An 8,228-nucleotide genomic window follows, 5' to 3' on the forward strand; every position below is an offset into this window, starting at 1 on the left:
TTTCTTCATTGACTCAAATCAGTCTTATGTTATTCTTCTTTGCATCGTCTAGCAGCTGCTGGATTGATTTCTCATGTTCCCTTACGATTTTAAAGCAATTTTTCTTTTCCTCCTCACTAATTGAAACCTTATCTTCTATATCTGAAATTCTATCCTCACATTGGCTCATTCTGCTGCGCAGACTTTTGATGGAGTTTTTAATCTCCTGTAAATCCGTTTGCATCTGTTTTATGGATTCCATTTGTTTCCTGTGTTGCGATTCCATCATGTTCCTCAGATCCTCTATTTTTTTTAATCTGTGTCCTCTCTAGATTTATTCATCATGTCTTGCACCATGAGCAAAATCTTTGCTGTTATCTGGGTAATTATTTCTGATTTCATTTTTCCCAGATCCTCTTTTGTTGTCAGTTCAGAGAGTCCAGGTGGTTGAGTATCAGAGTGTTCCATCTGGTTTCCCTTTGGGGTTGCTGTAGTTGATCCAGAAGTCTGTTTTTGAGGCTTGTTTATGTGTCTTCTCATTGCAACGGGCTGCTTCTGGCACCTGCATGACTCATCTTCTCTGCCCTAGGAGTGTGGGATGATGGTGGGGAAGCTTCCTTCTGTGTACTGGGACCAGCTCAGCTTCTCTGCCCTAGGAGCTTGGGATGGCGGCAGGAGAGCTTCCTTCCAAGTGCTGGGATTGACTGACCTTCTCTGCCCTAGGAGCCTGGGATGGTGGCAGGGGAGCTTCCTTCCAGGAGCTGGGACTGCCTGACCTTCTTGCCCCATCATGTAAGAATTTCTTAAGCACAACACAGAAGTTACAAAAAGGGTGACTATTACACTTCATCTACTTCAGTCTTTATCATGAAATTACATTATAAATGTAAAAATAGAACAAACAGAGGTTTTGAAATACAAACATAATTATACATCTGTCAAATTAATAAATTACAGACTATTAAATCAAGAAAGTGGACTACATTTGCATATGAAAATTCACAAAGATGGAGGCAGCTCATAGATAATGTTTGCATTTGACCTGAATAATGATCAGTAATTTTTATGTAAATGCAAAATGATATCAAATGGTCTTCCACATTCATAAAACTTGTTGTCTTCAAAGTCATGGTGTGGGAATGAAAACAAAAATATTTCTACGACCCTGTTGTGGTATGAAGTAACTGGCATTTTGGAAAATAATGTGTAAGTTTGTAATTCAGCAAAATTCAATTATAATGACTAAATGAATTAATATGGATGGACTGAAACAAAAAATAAACAGAGAAAAGAAAGTTTCAGAGTAATACATTCACTAGTATATCATAGAATCATTTTTAGGTATCTACAAATTTACAGTTATGATTAATACATGAATTTTATCAGTGAAAACTAGCTTCAGATTGCCTGTCAGACAGAGGTCAACTCCAGTGAGGGAGAAAACTCTTGGATTAGGACCAGGATGGATCAGAATAAGAAGCAGATGCACAAATATTCAGATTAAATGGTACAATTTTTGTGGAAATTTAACATAACAACTGCATAATGTGAATTTATAAATCATTGAAACTCTTATGTAATATTGATTAGGGGAGAAAAGTTCATTTTACCAAAATATAGAGTAACAATGTTAGTATTTACCAGAACTTTTAGGGTTAGTGGAGGTCACTTTTCCATACATATATGTGTGTGAGTGTTGCATTTATGAACAGTTATGATTTGTATGATAGACATTTGTAGTTTATATGATATGAATATATAACATAAATATATAATTTATAGAGGTATTTTCCATTTATTATGGATATAACATTTATATATATTCTAACATTTATATAAATTATACTTATATAAATTGAATTACATAAATTATTTAAATTAATATAAATTGTACACATATAATTCTATATGGTTTATATGTATTTAAGTTTGTTAATTTTAAATACAAAGTATTATTAGTACACTGTATTTGAAACTTCTAGAAATCAAAACTTATTATAAACTTTAACACTTACTTATGGCACATAATAGACACAATTAACTACCAACAATGAATTCTAGTGATACATGCAAGATAAAGAAACACCTCATTAAAAAATACAAACAGAAAACAAACATGCATAATTATATCTAAGTCTATGCAAAATTAGTGTATTTTGTTAAAATACACGTGCCATAAAATTAAGAATTTTAAAGAAAAGATTTAGGGCCCATCATTACATTCACAGTGTAGAGCAACCACTACTGCCATTGAGTTCTATCATATGAAGCAGAAACTGAAATACCAGGGATCCAACTTCTCATTTTCACATCATTCCTAGCAGTTATTTAGTAGACCAAGGCTTTTAAAAATTTCTCTCAAAAATAAATTTACATTTAAGATTGCATACGAATGTTATAAAACTTTTCCATTACTCCAAAGTACAATTGAGTCATCATCTCCATTCCTCCCTTTCTTTAATCCCTGCAATCTGTTTCTCATCCCCATGTATTTTTCTCTTGTGGGTATTTCTCACAGAGAGTTCACTGCAAACATGATTTAGTTCCTGATTAGTAGAATTCTAATATTTTCAAGATTCTTCCCTCTTTTAGAGCTTTTTTGTGACTTGGTGCTGCACTTTTTGTTTATTCCATTACATTTACTGCTAGGTTAGCAGTCACAGCAATTTCAAATGGACAGTATGGTACTGTTAGCTATGGGTACAATGTTTTAGAGTACATTTCCAGAACTTATTTATTTTGTATAATATAACACAAAGAATTTTGGGTAAAAACCAAAGAGAGTGTTTCCTGGAACCCACAATGAGTAAACAAGGTCAAAGTTGATAATAAATTGTCACTGACAATTAGTGGACAACCTCCAAGCATTTCATTAAACATTCAAATCCTTTGAGAATAGCCAACAATTTATTTGGTAGGTACTCAGATAGAGTACAAATAGGGAAACAATTCATAAATTGGCCTCAAAGATGCAATGATCAGAAATCCATTGAAGAATCAAGAAGGAGGTTTCATTGCAGGCAACAAAGAGGTAGCCTTCACATGATGCTGTGTCTCACCAATGTCTGCAGAAATGAAATCTTGCTCTGGTTTGCAATCTAAAGCAAACAGCCATTTCTGATTCAGTTTCTGTGCTTGCTACTACTCCATAATTCCTGAGCAGCAATGGGACTCGATCTTCTTTTGTCTTCACATTAATTATTTAACATCTCCTGCAACATTGAGGGGTTACAAACATCCTTGAAACACAGACAGGGTGTGTGCTTAGAAAACATTTCAATTTTGTACACATGCAATTTTGTATCTTTTGGAGAGTAAAAGTGAGAGTTGAAGCACTGATAAAAGAGATGTTTTTAAAGGCAGAAGTGCAAACAGAAGAAATTTATTCTCCTCTTTACATAGCCTTCCAAATCCATAGGTTTTTAGTGGGCTTAGTATCCTTGTGACTCTATCAAAAATATTTTAACATTTATGATTCTGTAAATAATTGTAAGAATGGCATTCATTGCTGACACATTGACACAAAAATATTTTCATTTCACACTGATATGGATATAGATAGTTATAGATATAGAGATATAAGTATAGACACATATATCTATATCTATATATCAACTTCTTAGCATCAAGAGTCTTATAGGTATCCAGGTTTATGGTAATGGTAAGATACTCTTCATTTTGAAATTGAATCTGCATCTGACTAAACATTTTTTTTCTCAGAATAAAAGTAGACAATCCAATTTGAATATCCAATAAAGATGAGTAACACAATTTTTTTCAATTAAGTCCCATGCATGTGAGTGGGAGCATCCGTATCTTTTTTCCATTTTACAGGACCTCTGGTTCTTAGTTATCCTGTGCATGAGATTTAGTAGGATCTCATGATTACAAATCTACAAGCCAAAGGAAACAACAACATGATTTAAACTGAGTGCTTCTGGATTTATTACAGGTAAGCCTCCAATATTATTATCCAGTATACTTTGTTAGGTTTCATGTTGGAGTGGTGTCACAAGGAGCAGAATAGGAAATCAAAGAGTCAGAACCTAGCCATATGAGTACTAGTGTGCAAGATAAAATTACAGATAATCAGCTCTACATACATATAACATTGCAAACTTGTATGATGTTATTTGTTTGCTTGTAGTTCCAGCGAGGATGGCTGATATTACAATTTCCACTCTACAGTGTTGGAATCAATTCTACATAATTTTGGGGAAGAATCATTTGATTAGGCCTAGTACTCCTGTCTAAAGCTCAGCTATGGGATGTCAAGACCTAACTTCATTTTTGCCTCCAGTCACAGCTATGATCTCAGTGGTGGGGTAATGCTGTGATGCTCCAGGACAAGATCACACCAGCTGAAGACAACCTGGGAGGAACAAAATCTTCATCTACATAGATACTCATCATTGTAGGATTTCTGCTGCCTCCCAGTCAGTTGTTACATTTGTTTCTCCCCATGTACTGAATTCTCTGTCCTGGGTCATTTGTTAACGTTTGTTTCTCCTGATGTACTGAATAAAAGGTGGGAAAGCTCTGGGGCTTTCTTCTTTGCAGCCAGGAACAGCACTGATCAGGCCCCAAAGTTCAGCTTCTTCTCAATGTCTCATTTTTTCCAGCTCTGCTGTATAATAAGTTAATTCACCTTTTGCTGCTATGGCTCACAGGAGAGTAGGACTTACTGCAGAGGTTCTAGTAACATCCCCTTTCCCTGTTCCCTACAGTACAATGTGTCATTTATTTCACTTTCTATTTAAGGAAAAAATGGTGTTTTTGTTTTGCATCAAAATAATTATTTCAGCTTTGAATGCCATTCATTTTTACTATACTCTCTAAACGTTCTATAGACTAATAGACACATTCAGATGTATTTCATTTGGTTAACATTTGTTTTTCTACATAATGTACTATGCCATATTTGGAAACAGTTATATCACAAGAACACATCCCAAACACATCCCAAAGTCTATGTATAGTCATTGTTTCTTTATTATGTCTCTATGGTATTATCACAGGAAATTTTTAATTTGATGTATAGCTGTACAAAATGTATTATCAAATTTTCAACTTAAAATACATTATTCCTTTCTCCAAGGGGAACCAAATGAGCATAAATTGTATAAAATCAATGTCAATGACATTTCATATTCTTCATTTGGACCCAAAGGCCTACATCTGTTGATCAGAAACTTTCTTTAGGAAGTAGACTCTATTTTGCACATGTATAGTTATATTGTAAGAAAGATATAATTCAGGTCCAGTGATGTAGCTCAGCGGGGTGTGTGTGTGTGTGTGTGTGTGTGTGTGTGTATATATCTATCTCCTGGCCTGGAGGTTCCAGCAAGATAATATAGATCTGATTTGTTATATATACATAAGCATTCTGATTCTTTTTTTTTTCTTTTTTGTACCAAGGATTGAACTGGGGACCTTGTGCTTGCCAGGCAGGCAGCAGAACCACTGAGATAAATCCCCGGCCCTCACATAAGCATTTTTAAATTATAATGAAAATTTCTACAGAGGGAAATGGCTATGTAAAGTAGATTTATATCAAGGTAGTACATTAGATGTTCCTCTATTAGATACAAATGATAAAAGATAACTAATCTGATGGACCCGAGGATTTAGCTCAGTGGTTTCGCCACCTGCTGTGCAGGCGCAAGGACCTGAGTTCAATCCCCGGTACCAAAAAAAAAGATAACTAATCTGAAATAAGATTGCATGAACTATCTAATTTTAGTCATGGTGGAGGTGTGATGAGGTAAAGATTGGGATCACTATTGTTTTCTGACCTCCTGATCTATTTCTCAACTGGTCATCATTTTAGCCCCAGTGAAGATATGAACTCACAATACAGAAGAATGTACATGTCCACTGTAAAGCAAATCTCTTCCTGGTAGGTTACCATCACCACTTAAAAGACAGATAAAAACACAATACCTGTGTACATGACCCGTGTAACCATTTTCCAATCCTTGGCACACTGAATGATTTGAAATTTCTTCTTGCTTCCAGACAATCCTTCAAGAAACTTAATAGTTTTTATATGAACAATGAATTTTAGTTAAATTACTTGTCCTAAGTATACTGTAAAAATAGTGTTTATACACAACACATTGTATCAACATATAATACTGTATATATGTTATAGTTTTTCATTAAAATTTTTAAATTGTATAAGTGCTAGCTTTTGAATTTATGTATGTATTCAAAGTTTCTCAAGTATGTTTTTTGGTCTCAAGTATTTTAACAATTTTAGATGTACCAAATATAAGTATATGAATAAGTATTTTAGATGATTTTGTTTTAAATTATACTGTACAATGCATTTTTAGAAACAGCAAATATAACATTTCATTTAATTTGAGTCTATAATGTTCCATTATTAAATTTAATTAACAAATGACTACAAAATCATAATCTTGCAAGTGACAAATAGAAAAAACATCTCTCTATCTTATTCCTCCATTCTTGCATCTATCATGATTTCTCAACCATGGAACTAATGATATTTTGGGCTACATTTTGTTCTAAGTTGAATATTTATAGATATCAGCATAATAAATACATTTCAATCACTGAACACAAGGATTACTTCCAATTTTAATCACAAAATTATATCTAGATATTAAACCATATTCTTTTCAGAGTAAAATTGTCCTACTTGAAAATGAGAGACCTACCTCTACATTCATTTAAATTTACTTACATTTTCGGGTAAAATAAAATATTGAAAGTAAAATAAATTTTACTTTCAAATAATGCGAATTGGAAAGTTTGAATGTATCTTGCATACACAAGTTTTACAAAATAGATGTTCCCCAAGTGATAATATTTGAAATCTTTTCTATCCAGAATACAGTTCCTGATAAATCCAGATGGAAAAATGCAACCTCACGATAGTGATCGAGTTCATTGTGCTGGGCATCACAGATAGCCCAGAGCTGCAGGCTCCACTGTCCCTCCTGTTCCTCATTGTCTACCTGACCTCCCTGCTGACAACCTTGGCATGATCATCCTCACCCAGGTGGACCCCAGGCTGGAAACTCCCATGTACTTTTTCCTCAGACAACTGCTCTCACTGATCTTGGCTATTCTACAGCCATGGGTCCCAAAATGCTGGTGAATTTTTTGGTGGATCAAAATACAATCTCATATCATTCCTCTGCCACACAGCTAACTTTTGTTCTTGTGTTTATTGGTAGTGAACTTTTTATTTTCTCTGGGATGTCCTTTGACCACTATGTCACCATTTGTAGCCCACTCCTCTACACTGTGGTCATGTCACCCAGGGTATGTTGGGTACTAGTGGTGACTCCCTATCTCTACTGCACCTTTCTGTCTCTGCTCATTTTTGCAAAAATCTTCACTTTGGCTTTCTGTGGGTACAATGTCATTTATCATTTCTACTGTGATTTCATCCCCTTGATTTCATTGCTCTGCTCAAATACTCATGAAGTTGAATTTATAATCATGATATTTGCAGCTTTTGATTTGATTTCCTCTCTCTTGGTGGTTCTCATGCCCTGATTATTCATCTTCAGAGCCATTCTTGGGATGAAGTGTGCAGAGAGCAGGCAGAAGGCCTTCTGCACTTATGGGTCCCACCTGACCATGGTCACCATGTTCTATGGGATGCTGATATTTATGTACATGCAGCCCAAGCCCAGTCATTCTAGTAACACTGACAAATTTTCTTCCATATTTTATACCTTAATCATTCCAATGTTGAATCTTTTGATCTACAGCTTGAGGAACAAAGATGTAAAATATGCCATACAAAACACACAGAAAAAGCTGTTTGGTGTCTTTTCTTAAGGGATAGATACACTTGAAGTCCCTAAAATAAGACGTGTATGGAAATCTGCATTGTTTCTCTCCAACGTATGGCAAGCATAAAGGAGCTCAATATGTATTTAAAATTTCACCTTTGTACTAGTTAAACATCTAAATGATTTAAGTACAAGACTAAATAAATACTAAAAGACAGCCTCCTTTCAAGGAATGGATGAATCTTTAACCTCATACTTAAGAAAATTCTCTGGGACAATAGAGGTCTATATATGACAAGATCACATAATAGAGTTATGATGTCCGTGAATAAAGAAGAATAGTAAAGTTTTAAAATATTCTTTATGGTATTCTTAACTATTTGAAACTTTTTATACAATGTTTGTCTTAATGTTTGAGTTTCTGGTTTTTTAATCCCAATTTTTCTGTTTTAAGCTTCATCCTATTCTGTGGGT

At 34.3% G+C, this 8,228-nt stretch overlaps 1 pseudogene; it reads left to right on the forward strand.

Annotated features, from left to right (window-relative positions):
• The first annotated feature begins 6,860 nt into the window (after window positions 1-6,860).
• LOC147828857 (olfactory receptor 8K3-like) lies at window positions 6,861-7,800 on the forward strand (annotated as a pseudogene).
• Window positions 7,801-8,228: the final 428 nt, after the last annotated feature.

Source organism: Heterocephalus glaber, unplaced genomic scaffold (assembly GCF_053883595.1).
Source record: "Heterocephalus glaber isolate CG9 unplaced genomic scaffold, H.glaber_assembly_v1.0 deba00000896, whole genome shotgun sequence".
Classification (NCBI taxonomy): domain Eukaryota; kingdom Metazoa; phylum Chordata; class Mammalia; order Rodentia; family Bathyergidae; genus Heterocephalus; species Heterocephalus glaber.